This window comes from Phocoena sinus, chromosome 10 (genome assembly GCF_008692025.1).
Source record: "Phocoena sinus isolate mPhoSin1 chromosome 10, mPhoSin1.pri, whole genome shotgun sequence".
Taxonomy (NCBI): Eukaryota; Metazoa; Chordata; class Mammalia; order Artiodactyla; family Phocoenidae; genus Phocoena; species Phocoena sinus.
The window spans coordinates 37052286-37071459 of NC_045772.1; the positions used below are offsets into that span (position 1 = coordinate 37052286).

Genomic DNA, 19174 nt, shown 5'->3' on the forward strand with positions numbered 1-19174 from the left:
AAAAGTCTTCTTTGGACTCCTCTCTCCCTGCACTGTGCATTGTGTATCTGCATCATGCATCGACCAAACCTCCCCCCATTGGCAGGAATACCTGCTCAACCATAAAGAGCAACATTCTCCTAGCATCAACAAGACAACTAATTCACTTACATATAACAAACATAAATTTATGTTTATTTCAAACTGTGGGTTAAAGCCAGTGGTGCAGTGAAGTTGGCTCCAGAGAGAGAGAGATTGTGTCATCTCTTCCCAGTTCAGCATTCAGTGACAACAGGTTGATAGCTTGAAACTGGCCAAACTGGGTGTATTTATATCATGGAAATCAGGAAACGCTACATATTAGGGTTTTTATTCAGGGATGGAGTAAACCATTAAAACATTTAGCGTCACACCACTGGCTATGACCCACTACTGGATCATGAAATTAATTTAGTGGATTGTGATCAATATTTTACACAATAGAAAGAAATAGAAAAAGAATACCAGCACACATTGTGTGTCGTGAGACCCAGTACCTTTCAAAGAACAAATATTAACTAAAAAGAATAAAAAGTACTTTTTAATAAAAGTTCAGTACCAGTATTATTTATCTATTTATCTATCTATATACATACCAGGTAGTGATATAAAATATATTTAATGTGGGTCTGAGTAAAACAAATGCAGAATCACTACTATAATCAAGAGAACAAATACAATTTTCTTCCAAGAACAGTTTACAACTTTGTGGTCATCATATGCTTTGTGGTGAAAGATAACATGCTTGGGAGAAAAAAAATTTGTAGTTAATAGGTGAATATCTGTAATCTTTTTGTTTCTTTTCAAGGAATAATAAAGAGAGGAGTTATAATTTATAATCTGAGGTTATAGAGCTTTAAAGTTCAATAAGACCTCTATCTCACCAGGGTAGTGTGTTTTCACCATTTTGCTCTAGTGATCTCTGGAATGTAAAACTTCCCTAACCTGTTTCTTAACTTTGCTATGAAGGGCAAAGCCAGCCTAATACCTTTAATTCTCAAACTACTTATTTCAACATAATTATTTTTTCTCAAGATGTCTTATCAAATACTTTTGTTCCTTCTTTAGTTTTAAACAGTGTTGAATCAGTTTTTCCTTAATTTATAATTTCATTTCATGCCATTTCTTTAATTGAGCACTTACTATAATACCACATACTATGGTGAGTGTTAGGCATTTAAAGAAAAATTTTAAAGATAAGCTTTTTGTCTTAGAGGAGCTCAGAGTCCATCGTGAGAGATAAAAACTAAACCACCTATGGTTGAATAATGTGGTGGTACCAAAGCAAAAGAATATATGGAGAAATCACTGCACCTCTCCTTTAGAGAGTTATTCCTCTCAACCCCCAAAATCAGGACACAGAGAGAGGAGACAAGGAAGAAGTGTGGGCCGGGGGGGGAGAAGAAAAAGGATGTTTCTGCAGATCCTTTTAGAAGCTATTCAACAGTCATTTTTAACGCCTGTCTACTCTGCTTGCCCGAAAACAAAAAGTGAAAAAGTCAAATATTCACTTTGTCAGACTCCTTTGCAGCCAGAAGGTACCCTGTGAATTATGTCTAGACAATGAGACATGAGGCAATTCTGCTAAGAAATTTCTGGACGGATTTTTTTCCTCCTTGACAAAAGGAGAGAGATGCTTGAGAAGAAAGGCTCTAATTCATACCTACTTCTCATGAAGCCATGATGCTTACAAATGCAACTGTCACCTTGTAGCCCGGAGAGGGAAGTCTAGACATGAGCCCAGTGCCCTGATGTCAGGAAGCCAGTGAACCAACCCTAGAACTGCTACCTCCTGACTGCTGATTATGTGAGATGATGACTTTATTGCTTATGCCACTGTTAAGTAAACTTGCTATTATTTGTAGGCAAAAGTATTTAAATTGATACAGGTATGGTTAACCACTCTCTTGCTTTCCAAGATGTGGCTCTTCATAAGTCACATACCTCTACATTATAGGCAGAATTCATCCTGAAGCTTTCTCAACCTCTTTTCTCTCAGTGCCCATGTAGCCCACACAGACAGAAAATGATTAGAAATAAAATAAGAAGCTAATCATGGGAGAGGGGGAAGATGGCGGAAGAGTAAGACGCGGAGATCACCTTCCTCCCCACAGATACACCAGAAATACATCTACACGTGGAACAACTCCTACAGAACACCTACTGAACGCTGGCAGAACACCTCAGACCTCCCAAAAGGCAAGAAACCCCCCCACGTACCTCGGTAGGGCAAAAGAAAAAAGAATAAACAGAGACAAAAGGATAGGGACGGGACCTGCACCAGTGGGAGGGAGCTGTGAAGGAAGAAAGGTTTCCACACACTAGAAGCCCCTTCGCGGGCGGAGACTGCGGGTGGCGTAGTGGGGGAGCTTCGGGGCCGTGGAGGAGAGCACAGCAACAGGGGTGCGGAGGGCAAAGCAGAGAGACTCCCGCACAGAGGATCGGTGCCGACCAGTACTCACCAGCCCGAGAGGCTCAGGCTTCGGTCGGCTCACAGGGAGAGGACTGGGGTTGGCTGCCTGAACACAGCCTGCAGGGGGTTAGTGCACCACGGCTAGCCAGGAGAGAGTTCGGGAAAAAGTCTGGAGCTGCCGAAGAGACAAGAGATTTTTTCTTCCCTCTTTGTTTCCTGGTGCGCGAGAGGAAGGGATTAAGAGCCCTGCTTAAAGGAGCTCCAGAGACAGGCGCGAGCCGCGGCTAACAGCACGGACCCCAGAGATGGGCATGAGACGCTAAGGCTGCTGCTGCTGCCACCAAGAAGCCTGTGTGTGAGCACAGGTCACTACCCACACCTCCCTTCCAGGGAGCCTGTGCAGCCCGCCACTGCCAGGGTCCCGGGATCCAAGGACAACTTCCCGGGAGAACGCACGGCACGCCTCAGGCTGGTGCAACGTCATGCCGGCCTCTGGCGCCGCAGGGTCACCCCGCTCTTGGTGCCCCTCCCTTCCCCCGGTCTGAGTGAGCCAGAGCCCCCGAAGCAGCTGCACCTTTAACCCCTTCCTGTCTGAGCGAAGAACAGACGCCCTCTGGTGACCTACATGGAGAGGCGGGGCCAATTCCAAAGCTGAGCACCAGGAGCTGTGCAAACAAAGAAGAGAAAGGGAAAACTCTCCCAGCAGCCTCAGGAGCAGTGGATTACATCTCCACAATCAACTTGATGTACCTTGCATCAGTGGAATACCTGAATAGACAACGAATCATCCCAAATTGAGGAGGTTGACTTTGAGAGCAAGATTTATTATTTCTTCCACTTTTTCTCTTTTTGTGAGTGTGTATGTGTATGCTTCTGTGTGAGATTTTGTCTGTATAGCTTTGCTTTCACCATTTGTCCTAGGGTTCTCTCAGTCGGTTGTTTGTTCTGTTTTTTACTTAAAAATTTTGTTTTCTTAATAATTATTTTTTATTTTAATAACGTTATTTTATTTTATCTTACTTTATTTTATTGTCTTTCTTTCTTTCTACTTTTTCTCCCTTTTATTCTGAGCCATGTGGATGAAAGGCTCTTGGTGCTGCAGCCAGGAGTCAGTGCTGTGCCTCTGAGGTGGGAGAGCCAACTTCAGGACACTGGTCCACAAGAGACCTCCCAGCTTCACATAATATCAAACAGCAAAAATCTCCCAGAGTTCTCCATCTCAACACCAACACCCAGCTTCACTCAACGACCAGCAAGCTACAGTGCTGGACACCCTATGCCAAACAACTAGCAAGGCAGGAACACAACACCCCCCATTAGCAGAGAGGCTGCCTAAAATCATAATAAGGCCACAGACACTCCAAAACACACCACCAGACATGGACCTGCCGAACAGAAAGACAAGATCCAGCCTCATCCACCAGAACACAGGCACTAGTCCCCTCCACCAGGAAGCCTACACAACCCACTGAACCAACTTTAGCCACTGGGGACAGACACCAAAAACAATGGGAACTACGAACCTGCAGCCTGCAAAAAGGAGATCCCAAACACAGTAAGATAAGCAAAATGAGAAGACAGAAAAACACACAGCAGATGAAGGAGCAAGATAAAAACCCACCAGACCTAACAAATGAAGGAGAAATAGGCAGCCTACCTGAAAAAGAATTCAGAATAATGATAGTAAAGATGATCCAAAATCTTGGAAATAGAATGGACAAAATGCAAGAAACATTTAACAAGGGCCTAGAAGAACTAAAGATGAAACAAACAACGATGAACAACACAATAAATGGAATTAAAAGTACTCTGGATGGGATCAATAGCAGAATAACTGAGGCAGAAGAACGGATAAGTGAGCTCAAGATAAAATAGTGGAAATAACTACTGCAGAGCAGAATAAAGAAAAAAGAATGAAAAGAACTGAGCACAGTCTCAGAGACCTCTGGAACAACATTAAACACATCAACATTGGAATTATAGGGGTTCCAGAAGAAGAAGAGAAAAAGAAAGGGACTGAGAAAATATTTGAAGAGGTTATAGTTGAAAACTTCCCTAATATGGGAAAGGAAATAGTTACTCAAGTCCAGGAAGCACAGAGAGTCCCATACAGGATAAATCCAAGAAGAAACATGCCAAGACACATATTAATCAAACTGTCAAAAATTAAACACAAAGGAAACATATTAAAAGTAGCCAGGGAAAACCAACAAATAACACACAAGGGAATCCCCATAAGGTTAACAGCTAATCTTTCAGCAGAAACTCTGCAAGCCAGAAGGGACTGGCAGGACATATTTTAAGTGATGAAGGAGAAAAACCTGCAACCAAGATTACTCTACCCATCAAGGATCTCATTCAGATTTGATGGAGAAATTAAAACCTTTACAGACAAGCAAAAGCTGAGAGAGTTCAGCACGACCAAACCAGCTGTACAACAAATGCTAAAGGAACTTCTCTAGGCAAGAAACACAAGAGAAGGAAAATACCTACAATAACAAACCCAAAACAATTAAGAAAATGGGAATAGGAACATACATATCGATAATTACCTTAAATGTAAATGGTTTAAATGCTCCCACCAAAAGACACAGACTGATTGAATGGATACAAAAACAAGACCCATATATTTGTTGTCTACAAGAGACCCACTTCAGACCTAGAGACACATACAGACTGAAAGTAAGGGCATGGAAAAAGATATTCCTTGCAAATGGAAACCAAAAGAAACCTGGAGTACCAATTCTCATATCAGACAAAATAGACTTTAAAATAAAGACTATTAGAAGAGACAAAGAAGGACACTACATAATGATCAAGGGATCGATCCAAGAAGAAGATATAACAATTGTAAATATTTATGCACCCAACATAGGAGCACCTCAATACATAAGGCAAATACTAACAGCCATAAAAGGGAAAATCAACAGTAACACATTCATACTAGGGGACTTTAATACCCCACTTTCACCAATGGACTGATCATCCAAAATGAAAATAAATAAGGAAACACAAGCTTTAAATGATACATTAAACAAGATGGACTTAATTGATATTTATAGGACATTCCATCCCAAAACAACAGAATACACATTTTTCTCAAGTGCTCATGGAACATTCTCCAGGATAGATCATATCTTGGGTCACAAATCAAGCCTTGGTAAATTTAAGAAAATTGAAATTGTATCAAGTATCTTTTCCAACGACAACGCTATGAGATTAGATATCAATTACAGGAAAAGAGCTGTAAAATATACAAACACATGGAGGCTAAACAATATACTACTTAATAACGAAGTGATCACTGAAGAAATCAAAGAGGAAATCAAAAAATACCTAGAAACAAATGACAATGGAGACATGACGACCCAAAACCTATGGGATGCAGTAAAAGCAGTTCTAAGAGGGAAGTTTATAGCAATACAATCCTACCTTAAGAAACAGGAAACATCTCAAATAAACAACCTAACCTTGCACCTAAAGCAATTAGAGAAAGAAGAACAAAAATCCCCAAAGTTAGCAGAAGGAAAGAAATCATCAAGGTCAGATCAGAAATAAATGAAAAAGAAACAAAGGAAATGATAGCAAAGATCAATAAAACTAAAAGCTGGTTCTTTGAGAAGGCAAACAAAATTGATAAACCATTAGCCAGACTCATCAAGAAAAAAAGAGAGAAGACTCAAATGAATAGAATTAAAAATGAAAAAGGAGAAGTAAAAACTGACACTGCAGAAACACAAAGGATCATGAGAGACTACTACAAGCAACTATATGCCAATAAAGTGAACAACCTGGAAGAAATGGAAAAATTCTTAGAAATGCCAAGACTGAATCAGGAAGAAACAGAAAATATGAACGGACCAATCACTAGCACTGAAATTGAAACTGTGATTAAAAATCTTCCAACAAACAAAAGCCCAGGACCAGATGGCTTCACAGGCGAATTCTATCAAACATTTAGAGAAGAGCTAACACCTATCCTTCTCAAACTCTTCCAAAATATAGCAAAGGGAGGAACACTCCCAAACTCATTCTACGAGGCCACCATCACCCTGATACCAAAACCAGACAAGGATGTCACAAAGAAAGAAAACTACAGGCCAATATCACTGATGAACATAGATGCAAAAATCCTCAACAAAACACTAGCAAAGAGAATCCAACAGCACATTAAAAGGATCATACACCATGATCATGTGGGGTTTATTCCAGGAATGCAAGGATTCTTCAATATATGCAAATCAATCAACGTGATACACCATATTAAAAAACTGAAGGAGAAAAACCATATGATTATCTCAATAGATGCAGAGAAAGCTTTCGACAAAATTCGACACCCATTTATGATAAAAACCCTGCAGAAAGTAGGCATAGAGGGAACTTTCCTCAACATAATAAAGGCCATATATGACAAACACACAGCCAACATAGTCCTCAATAGTGAAAAACTGAAAGCATTTCCACTAAGATCAGGAACAAGACAAGGTTGCCCATTCTCACCACTCTTATTCAACATAGTTCTGGAAGTTTTAGCCACAGCAATCAGAGAAGAAAAGGAAATAAAAGGAATCCAAATCGGAAAAGAAGAAGTAAAGCTGTCACTGTTTGCAGATGACATGTTATGATACATAGAGTATCCTAAAGATGCTACCAGAAAACTACTAGAGCTAATCAATGAATTTGGTAAAGTAGCAGGATACAAAATTAATGCACAGAAATCTCTGGCATTCCTATACACTAAGGATGAAAAATCTGAAAGTGAAATTAAGAAAACACTCCCATTTACCATTGCAACAAAAAGAATAAAATATCTAGGAATAAACCTACCTAAGGAGACAAAAGACCTGTATGCAGAAAATTATAAGACACTGATGAAAGAAATTAAAGATGATACAAATAGATGGAGAGATATACCATGTTCTTGGATTGGACGAATCAACATTGTGAAAATGACTCTACTACCCAAAGCAATCTACAGATTCAATGCAATCCCTATGAAACTACCACTGGCATTTTTCACAGAACTAGAACCAAAAATTTCAACATTTCTATGGAAACACAAAAGACCCCGAATAGCCTAAGCAATCTTGAGAATGAAAAACGGAGCTGGAGGAATCAGGCTCCCTGACTTCAGACTATACTACAAAGCTACAGTAATCAAGACAGTATGGTACTGGCACAAAAACAGAAATATAGATCAATGGAACAGGATAGAAAGCCCAGAGATAAACCCACGCACATATGGTCACCTTATCTTTGATAAAGGACGCAGGAATGTACAGTGGAGAAAGGACAGCCTCTTCAATAAGTGGTGCTGGGAAAAATGGACAGGTCCATGTAAATGTATGAGTTTAGAACACTCCCTAACACCATACACAAAAATAAGCTCAAAATGGATTAAAGACCTAAATGTAAGGCCAGAAACTATCAAACTCCTAGAGGAAAACATAGGCAGAACTCTCTATGACATAAATCACAGCAAGATCGTTTTTGACACACCTCCTAGAGAAATGGAAATAAAAACAAAAATAAACAAATGGGAGCTAATGAAACTTACAAGCTTTTGCACAGCAAAGGAAACCATAAACAAGACCAAAAGACAACCCTCAGAATGGGAGAAAATATTTGCAAATGAAGCAACTGACAAAGGATTAATCTCCAAAATTTACAAGCAGCTCATGCAGCTCAGTAACAGAAAAACAAACAACCCAATCCAAAAATGGGCAGAAGACCTAAATAGACATTTCTCCAAAGAAGATATACAGACTGCCAACAAACACATGAAAGAATGCTCAACATTATTAATCATTAGAGAAATGCAAATCAAAACTACAATGAGATATCATCTCACACCAGTCAGAATGGCCATCATCAAAAAAATCTAGAAACAATAAATGCTGGAGAGCATGTGGAGAAAAGGGAACTCTCTTGCATTGCAGGTGGGAACGTGAATTGGTACAGCCACTATGGAGAACAGTATGGAGGTTCCTTAAAAAACTACAAATAGAACTACCATATGACCCAGCAATCCCACTACTGGGCATATACCCTGAGAAAACGATAATTCAAAAAGAGTCATGTAGCAAAATGTTCACTGCAGCTCTATCTACAATAGTCAGGACATGGAAGCAACCTAAGTGTCCATCATTGGATGAATGGATAAAGAAGATGTGGCACATATATACAATTGAATATTACTCAGCCACAAAAAGAAACGTAATTGAGTTATTTGTAGTGAGATGGATGGACCCAGAGACTGTCATACAGAGTGAAGTAAGTCAGAAAGAGAAGGACAAATACCGTATGCTAACACATATATATGGAATCTAAGAAAAAAAAAAAAGTCATGAGACCCTAGGGGTAAGACGGGAATAAAGACACAGACCTACTAGAGAATGGACTTGAGGATATGGGGAAGGGGAAGGGTAAGCTGGGACCAAGTGAGAGCGTGGCATGGACATATATACACTACCAAACGTAAAATAGATAGCTAGTGGGAAGCAGCCGCATAGCAAAGGGAGATCAGCTAGGTGCTTTGTGACCACCTAGAGGGGTAGGATAGGGAAGGAGGGAGGGAGACGCAAGAGGGAGGAGATATGGGAACATATGTATATGTATAACTGATTTACTTTGTTATAAAGCAGAAACTAACACAGCATTGTAAAGCAATTATACTCCAATAAAGATGTAAAAAAGAAGCTAATTATGTAGTACAGGGAATAAAAGCAAAAAAGGAGAAATTAAAATAGGATAGAATTATTAAAGTCATGTCAATTAATAAAATCTTAATCCTAATAAACAAAATAGCTGATATCTGCATAAAAAGACAGCTTATAGAAAAAGTGGGAGATGCCACATTTATCTTACGAGTACCTATATTTACCGAACCTTAACACAAAATAAAGGCCTTGAAGGATAGTGCTGCTCCTTCAGACAAAAGGTGAGCACTTTTATGTGAGTTGGGACACTCAGAGACACCTCAGCCTAACCATATTCCACAGAAGGAAAACAGCATCAGGTCACTTTACTCGACTGTGAACAAGTTATAGAGCACAAAACTGAAGAGAGGGAGGCAGGGATTAGGGAACTGTCTTAACCCAAAGGACACATTTACCGATCCCCAAACTGTCTCAGTATCTGCCAAATCAATGTCCCTACCCAGCTGCTAAACTCAAACTAACCAAGCTTTTCCATATTTAAGGAGCACTGTTCTTAAACCCAGGTGAGGGCTAGAACTAGTGCTTGGCCTCTATTCTGTACCCTGGAAGAACTAGCATTTGTGTACTCCCTGAGGAGCATCTTCCCCTACTCACCCCTATTTATGCCCACACAGTCTGCCTATAATTTTGTCTCATGTTCTCATTTAGATTCTAGTCCTCTCATAAAACTGGTATCATTCAGAATGCTAATGCACTGGGTTATAGCCCTGATTTTAAATTTCAGTTTAAATTTTTAAATTTAAATTTAAAATTTTTAAATTTAAATTTTAAATTTCGGTTTAAAATTTAACCGAATCTCCCCAGAGGCCAAATCCTATCCCTCTACCCCAGATCTGAGTTTTAAGAGTGTGAATCTAAGCCAGAATGACTGGGCTAAAATTCTAACTCCTTCACTTATTAACTGTGTGATCTTAGACAGGTTACTTAAACCTCTCTGTAATTTAGTTTTCTCATCTGAGAATGAACACGATGATAACAGTACAGTCAGCCTTCCATATCCCTGGGTTCCGCACCTACAGAATTCAACCAACTGTGGACTGAAACTATTTGGAAAATAAATTCCAGAAAGTTCTAAAAGGCAAAACTTGAATTTGCTGTGCTCCAGGCAACTATATACATAGCATATGCATTGTGTTAGGTATAAGTAATCTAGAGATGATTTAAAGTACACAGGAGGATATGAGTAGGTTATATACAAATACTATGCCACTTTATGTAAGGAACTTGAGCATCCATGAATTTTGGTATCCACAAGGGTCCTGGAACCAATCCCCTATGGATACCAAGAAATGACTGTATTACTTTACAGAGTATTATGAGGAATAAAGTAATTAATAAAAGTATTATATTTGAAATAGTTTTTCACTCATAGTAAATGCTCATCATTTTTTTTTTTTAAGTAGAACTCTTTCATTTTCACTGTCCAAACGTCAGTCAATATACTGGGAGAGCCAGAGAAAGCCCTTGCCATAGTATTTATTAACCATCATGTGTAGTTTTACATCTGATCAAAAACTCCTGCTGCGTGTGCTCCAATTTTCCAATAAGACCCTTTGATAATAGATGTCAGCTCATTTCTGACTGGAGTTTGCCTTTTGAATACCAGCGTCAGCAGCTAGCTATGCTTCTCTTGCATTAGTTCTCCTAGCCTTGGTCCCACGATTTCAGGTTTCCCCACTGTTCCACTGCTAGGGTCCCAGTGAATCTCATGGTTCAAAAATCACAGGCCTTAACAATTTCTGCTTTTGGTCATGTTATTGTTCTGCTCAAAATTCTCATTTCCAAAATGGACTTTCCATATGAGGTCCTTTTGAACTGACTCCTGCTTTTCTTTTCCACCTCATATCACACTTCTGTACTTTATATGAATCAGGTTATCACCTAGAATATTCATCCATCTCCAATGAGTGCCCTGCCATGCCTTAACCCACCTTGTTCCTAATACTTGGAATGCTCCTCTCCATTTTTTTTTTTTTTTTTTTTTTTTGTGGTACGCGGGCCTCTCACTGTTGTGGCCTCTCCCGTTGTGGAGCACAGGCTCCGGATGTGCAGGCTCAGCGGCCATGGCTCACGGGCCCAGCCGCTCCGCGGCATGTGGAATCTTCCCGGACCGGGGCACGAACCCGCGTCCCCTGCATCGGCAGGTGGACTCTCACCACTGCGCCACCAGGGAAGCCCTCTCCACATTTTTGTCTACCTAAATCCTACCCCACAAAGCTCAATTCAAAAGTTACTATCTTCACAAAGCTCTTCCTGATTTCCTAACAGGAAATAATTTTTACCTTCTGGCTGGAATAGCTCTTTTAACACTTATAGTCTCTTTTTTTCTTACCTCTAAGAAATCACTTATAAATCGTATATATTCATATATATAAAATTTGTTATTCTTTGTTGTTGCAATTATTGTTGGCTTGTTGTATATTCATAGTGCCTAACAGTTACAGTCTCAAGGTAAAAGTTTCACCAAAAGAGAAGCATTCAGAACAAGACCTTAGATCTACCTGTACTAGATAGGATACCACAAAAGAGCTTAGAACATAGGTCTTTAAATAAGATAGAAATCTTTTTCTCTTGTCATAGTACAGAGAGAGGCAGGCAGTATAGAGCATGTTACCCAGAGACCCATATGGGTCAGGCTGCTCTGACCTCCTTGAAGAGTTAGCTACCAACTTTAGTATTAGGCGATTGTTATTCCTTAGCCAGTAGGAAGAGTGGGAAAAAAAAAATAGGGGGGCAAGCAGTTCCCTTTTAAACAAATTGCACACAGGGCTTCCCTGGTGGCACAGTGGTTGAGAGTCTGCCTGCCGATGCAGGGGACACGGGTTCGTGCCCCGGTCCGGGAAGATCCCACATGCCGCAGAGCGGCTGGGCCTGTGAGCCATGGCCGCTGAGCCTGCGCGTCCGGAGCCTGTGCTCCGCAACGGGAGAGGCCACAACAGTGAGAGGCCCGCATACCGCAAAAAAATAAAAATTAAAAAGTAAATAAATGAATTGCACACATTATCTGACTCACATTCTACTGGCTTAAATTTTCTCACATGGAAGACAGGGGCTCTAGCTGTGTGTCTGGGTGATGTTTGCTCTACTAAAACTAAGAGGAGTTATATTATTAAAAGAAAGAAGAGGACAATGGATATGATTACATTCTGTTACATGTAAATACTGTTATATTACCCACACTCCTTATCACTCTCCCCCTTCCAGGGACCTATTCAGGCATTAATATTACACATGTGTATACACACACACACACACACACACAGAGGCAGACAGTGCTAAATGCCTACCAATATCCAGTTTCTCCTTCTTCGTTACCCACAGAATCTTGATTTCATTTGGAGCTGCAATGTGCCCATCTAGGAGGTAACATTTCCCAGGCTTCTAGAGATGGCCCATGGAGGAGAGGAAGTTGTTGGGTAGAATTTCCAGGGAAGTTCTTTAAAGGATGCTGTCTCACATGGGAAAAGTTCTTCCATCTTCATATTTCTTTCCATTTGAACTACAATGGCTGGAGCAGCAGCAGCCATTATGTAACCATAGTGAAAGGCCAATAAAACTGTAGAGACCTTGGCCCTCACACCCTTGAACCATATGAACCAATGTCAGCTACTACCTTACAGATTTTCTGGAAAATAAGAGAAAAATAAATCCTATGTGATTATGCTACAACAGTTCCATTTCCATGTATTTAGATGTCTGTATTTATAAAACTTCCCCAAAATATGATCACTCATATATAAAGCCATCTCAAATTATTAAGCACGTTCAAAACTTTGCCCTGAAACTTGGTCCTTCCTTAGTTTTTCCCATCATCTAAGCTGTACCATCACCTACCCAGTTGTTTGGAACAGAAATCTGATAATAGTCCTTGACAATCCTTCTCCTTTATCTCTACTCCTCTACATAATTTTAAATGTTTCGATCTACTCTATTTCTACTACAGCTGCTCTAACTTTAGTCCTTATCCTTGCGGTCTCAACTTACAAGAGTCTGTCCTATGGGACTCCTCTCTGTGTTTGCCTAAGTGCAAGTTTTATCATCTGTAACCCACTCCTTGCAGGGCTTTGAAACCAAAGCTCAAGTTTGCCATGGTACACAAATACCCTTAGTAGCTTCAGCATTTCCATCATCTTTGTGGACTCCTACCTTCTCCTGTATATTGACCTGATAAGTACTATGTATCTTTCCAGTATTTCAATGCTTTTAAGAAATGAAATTTAATTACATTCAGTATTTTTAGTTGAATGGGGTGAGGGGCAGGCAGGATACCTAGCCAGCCAGATTTGGTGATTTACCTTTTTTTTTTTTTTTTTAAGTTCTGAGCTTACATTTGATAGATTTTAATCAGTAGAAATTCCAAAGGCCAGAATTTGGGAAGTATTCCCCCACAAAGATTTGAATTTGCTTCGGCATGGGACTGACGGAAGACTGCCTTGTCTCATTCAAGGTCATGGCTTAGTATGAGCTTTTCAGGTCCAGCTCCCCCACCATGTAGGGGCCCAACGTTAGTCTCTAGATCCCAATGGGATAAGCATTTGCCTCAAGACAATACCATCTGCTATCTTACGGCTCACAGTTCCCTGCTCTAATTTCAACTCCTCTTCCTCTCTCTTCCCCTTCTCTCCTTTTAATTTTTTGGTTTTGATTTTTCTTGATCCATGGAGATTTCCCTTATTTTTGTAGAGTCAGCAATGCTTAAAAAAATACATGTTCTAATTTAGCCAGGGTCTAGCTGAACTATAGCAGGAGAGGTCCTCAGAAAAATCATACACGGCTGGAAATGGAAGTAAAGCACATGCTCTTTTGAAAAAAGAAACCACACTTTATTCTTCTACATCCTCCAAACTTCTAGCATTAAAAGATGAAAGCAAACAAAGAGATTTGTTTAATAAAATACATATTATATGAGATAGAAAATACTGTTAAGTCTTTACTGAAAAGACAGCAATTGTGTGCACTGCTGCAATGATGAGATTAATTCACTGCTATTTACTCGACTAAGAAATTAGTCATACCTTTCTGTAGCTACAATACATGGTGTAATGCTGATAATAACTAGCTAATACTATCTTAGGAGTTTTTAACAGTATATACTGAATATCCAAAAGATCTCAAAATATAAGATACACTTATTTTTAAGCAGTATGTTACAATTTCAAATAACATGCTCAAAGTATTTTCCTTCAACATCCAGATACCTTTCCAGGTGAAGTACCTCTAAATTTAAAGCAATGAAACCAATTGTTAATTCTAAAAGACATTGAAGATGACTATATAAGAATCTAGCCTCCTCCCTTAAAATTCCTACTGGTGACATATTGAGAAACAATTTACAGTAAGAAAGGTATCATATCCCCTTAACAAATTTCTACTTGATACAGAAATGGCAGGATCAGATTGAAAGATGCTGCTACAAGATGATCTACAGCCCTCCTCTGGTTAAAAAAACAAAAGGAGATGGAGAGCTCTAGGGAGGATCACCTTAATTCCCCAGTAAAACATTAAGGCTGGGGTAAACATGAAGGTAGGCCATAGGCTTTCAAGGGTTACACCACTCATATTCGACTCTGCAGATCTGCAGTATTTGGAGGCACTAATGATATTAGCAGACTCCCTGACATTGGGCTGGGAAGAGGTAGGGAGAGACCAAGCACAAGTCTCTGCCCAGACAAGGGCTGCTTCTAGAAGGAGCTCCTATTAAGGCCACTCAATAAGCTCTATGAAACCATCTGATCTGACTTTCTAGGACCCCAACTCTTTCTCTACTCGTGCTACACTCCTAGGCCTCAGATATGATCATATAAACATACAGGAAAAGAAAATTACCATTCATTCTTTGGACTGGGCCTGAATGACTCAGTTTCAGCACTAACATCAATTTATGACAGAATACATAGCAGGTTGATACATTAGGCTGAAAAAACACATACAGATGATAAAGTCCAGAGGCAGAAAAAAAGCGCTGCTTCTGTCTTGTGTTCACTTTTAACAGAAAAAAAAAAAAATTCCTAGGAAACTCTCTAGTATATATGCTCCACATTGATAAGAACTGTGTCTCATATCCTTTCCTAAATAAATGGAATTACCATAACTAATTTAGATTGAGAGTCACGTATTTCTGAGGCTATAGCAGGGCTCAATCTTCCTAATAACTGATGCTTGAACAAAATCATAGCTCAGTTAGCAAGGAAGAAGAGAGATGTGGATCTGGATAGGTAACCAGTAGTGCCTCCTCGGCATGTTTCTACCTTTATGGGAAAAACAACCGAAAGAAGTTCTCTCTCAAACTTCAGGGGAAAGAAATAATATCAATATTTCAAATTAATTATGATAATGATGATCAATATTAAGACAAAACACTGAAACAAGTCAAGCTTGGGAAAACATATATATTCTATAAAGCACTGCATTAAATAATACTGTTTCTGGTATTTCGTGTTCTCCTAGGAACTACTGGCTTATAATGTATAAATATTTAAAGCAGTTTTTAAAACATATGGTAGAACTTTGGTATTCATAATTGCTCAGAGAGTTTTGAGGTATTTTTGAAAATTAACATTCATGACAGACCACCTCTATGGTCTACCACAGCATACTGGGTAAACATATTCATATAAAACACATATTGTTTACATAGTACACATCATCATAAAAAGTTGCAGTGTACATACCAGACTTTTCTACTGTACTATGTTGGACTATTAATAACTCAAATTTACATCCCAAAGGGCAACACTGCCCCAATCCAAACTTAAAAACAGCTGTGCAAACAAACTGAGGGTTAGAGGCAGGTGTGTAAGATATGAAGGGAGAGACACATGCCATACTTGATTATTCAGAAATACAGCTCCATGGAACCTAGTCCTAGACATATGACAGGAAATACTCTAACCTTGTCCATGCGAACACCTTGTCCTATAAGTTAGTTATTTTAATATAATGATCAAACTGTACAGTGGTGGATCTCTATTTTAGCAAGGAATACTAGGACTATATAGCATATGCCGTATATACAAAATAAGACCACATCCATATTCCATCTTTGCAAACAGTCACTGCTAAACAGACAAGAACAAACTGTTTGCGTTGTCTGCCTTCACACACACACAGACATCACTGCTCATCAGTAAAGTTAAGCTATCAAAATTCTAGTGGTGCTCATAATAATTACCTTGGACAATTTTTTCTTGTTCTACATTTTCCCCCTTGATTTTGTCTAGTTTCTAAACCTTAACTTTATTGTGCATTTATGCCCTCTATGTTTGGTTTCCCCAGGTTTTCACTCTGAGCTCTATGCTTCAAGGACTTTTGCGGGGGTGGTTAATTACTTTGCACTCTAGACTCTGATATACCCTTGTGGACCCTTCTGGGTTTAGCCTTTGGTTTGGATATGCAAACGAGCCCATGAGCAGAGTCCACCTAAGTCTCTGCATGGGAGAGGTTAAAATAACTACAAATAACCTTGAATATATTTCTACAGAGCATCTTCTAAAATTCTGTCTTCTTAGGAACCATAACAAACACTTGTTTTCAACGATGCTGTTCATCAGAATTACCTATAGTGCTTCTTAAAAATACTTATATTCAAATCCCACCCTTAGAGATTATACATTAGAAGGTCAGAAGTGGGTCCCAGGCATCTAGACACCGAAACTGTCATATACGATCCAACTGGGCAGCCAGAGTTGAGAAACACTGTTATAAAAATTGCAGGAGATGGTTCATATCTTCTCTCCTTTTATTATAGCCAAGATAAGGCAAGAAAAATGGAAACAGGGGTGTGGGAAAGAGAGAAGGGAGTGATTTTTGCCACCTGGTTTTTGAGATGAGAAAATGTGGCAGTCCAAAGCTAGGCAAAACTGCAACATGAACCAAGGTTGCTTTTGTTATTCCTATCACTTATTTTTCTCCTATCTCTTGGCTTTCCAACTCTTTCCTTCCAAAGTATTTGAAGGTATTCACATTGCATACATCTTCACCTAATTCATCATATCACTGAGTCCTGTTTCTTCCTGCTTACTCTTTGCTTTTCTGACAAGCAAGGTTCCCAACCCTCTGTTCTTTTCAGGTATTTATGAAGAAATCAAATAACATTAAGGTATTACTATTAGCTTTAACCACTTAAGCTTAGTATTGTTTACCTGATAATCTCAATGATTCTCAATGGTTAAGATATTTTTGACAGGAAGGCCTTTCCATGAATTAACTCTGCCTGTAAGAAGGGAAAATGAGAGTTTGTGGCTGCCAGTCACTGTCATTAACAAACCTTTCCAACACTTTTTCTTGCCTGAGTCCTGGGCCCAAAGTCATCCTATCGATGCAGTGAACAAGGTAACTGCCACTCAATTATCTATTCAACACACATTGTACAAACATTGATCAACATGAACCATGTTTAAGGCAATGTGCTTAGTTCTGAAGATACAAAAGTGAATAAAAACTAGTGTCTACACTCTACTCATAAATCTATCAAATCTTTCCATGGCAGAAACGAAGTGGGAGAGGCTGAAGATGTGGATGCACTAACCCTTCTTCTTCCTTCAGATTGTGCAGAGGCCTCTCTATTGAACATGCCTTATTCAAAGATATTTCTCATTTCAGTCTGAACACCTGGTCAATAAATTCTTCTAAATAATTTAATGCAATAGTGTGTTAGAAAAGTTAACTAAAGTGGTCTCATAACCCAAAGGTCTCTCTCTAATCTTTTTACTTAGCTCTAAAAACATATATCTTCCCTTATGTCTGTTTACACTTTATTAAAACACATTATAAATAAGTATAATTAAGAATATTAAACAACTATTTGACTAGGGAAAAAAAAGGTACCTAAAGACTGACAGAAAACGGACAGGCACAGGAGCAACTGGTCACTCTCTTAATTTTTTTCCTACCCTGGCAAGTAGCTTCTGCCAACCCCCTTAAAGAACAGAACTGAAGAACCAGACATCAGATGAAAAATGTACCAATGACATATCCTGGCTGTCACAAAATAACGACAGCCACTTAAACTGAATTTCTTTACATACTCAACAAAAACCAGACAGAGAATAGATAAAATTACTCATAAGCCACATGTACACTACGCATTTTGATTTAAACGTAAGTGAAGAAATAAACATCTCAAGCCAGCAGAACCAGCTCTGGAGATCACTCCAGAAGGAGAGTCAGATGTAGAAAAATGTGCGTGACAGAGAACAGAGCGCGCTGCCAAAAGAGAGGATCCCACTCATGGTGTAAAGTACAGAGATTAGGTCTGAGACCTGACGATACTGAGCAATGGCTGCAAGGGTCCAGCCCGACCAGAGATGGCAGACTTAAGATGTATCACCTAAAGAGGAGAGGGAGGCCCTTTGGAAGGGGAAGGCATTTGGGGGGGGCATGATGATAAAGTGAAAGAAGGAAGCGGGCAACTGAAATTAAAGATCTTACACTGTAAGACAGTATCTCTGAATTGAAAGACACACCAAGTGGCTACACCTACCCTGAACTAAGCCAATTATTTAAAAAACCCATTTCATTGTACCTATAGAACAGGAAGCTCTTGAACTAAGAACAAAAACTTCCCTACCCAAAATTTTATGCTTGCTGATCCAGGAAAACACTTTGCATTTAATATTTTAAAAGCTGTAAAACTGTGATTGTATTAAAGTATTTTTTTTTCATTTCTTTTAGGAAAGATGCACAAAAAGGGCTAAAAACTAATGTAAATATTTGGGTATATACTTTAGAATAAATAATTTTTTAGGTTCACTTTTCTCCCCAATTTTTATCTTGAAAATTTTTTTACTCAGAGAAGAGTTGGAAATAATGGCATGACAAACATATATTCTTCATTTAAATTAAACTATTGTTAACGTTTTGCCAATTTGCTTTCTTTCTCTCACTCTGTGTATCTCTATATATGGACAATTTTACTTCTGTGTACTTTTCCTAAAAGATACTTTTTAGAACCCTGACATAAAAAATTCAAATTCAATTAACTCTTTTCCCCAAAAACCTTTGCCAGTTTTAAGGATGACCTGTT

The 19174-nt window shown here is 39.1% G+C and overlaps 1 protein-coding gene across 7 annotated transcripts in view; it reads right to left on the reverse strand.

The window, feature by feature from the left end:
• The window catches only part of METTL25 (methyltransferase like 25), a 124743-nt gene that overhangs the window by 77344 nt on the left and 28225 nt on the right, over positions 1-19174 (reverse strand). The window lies entirely within an intron of this gene.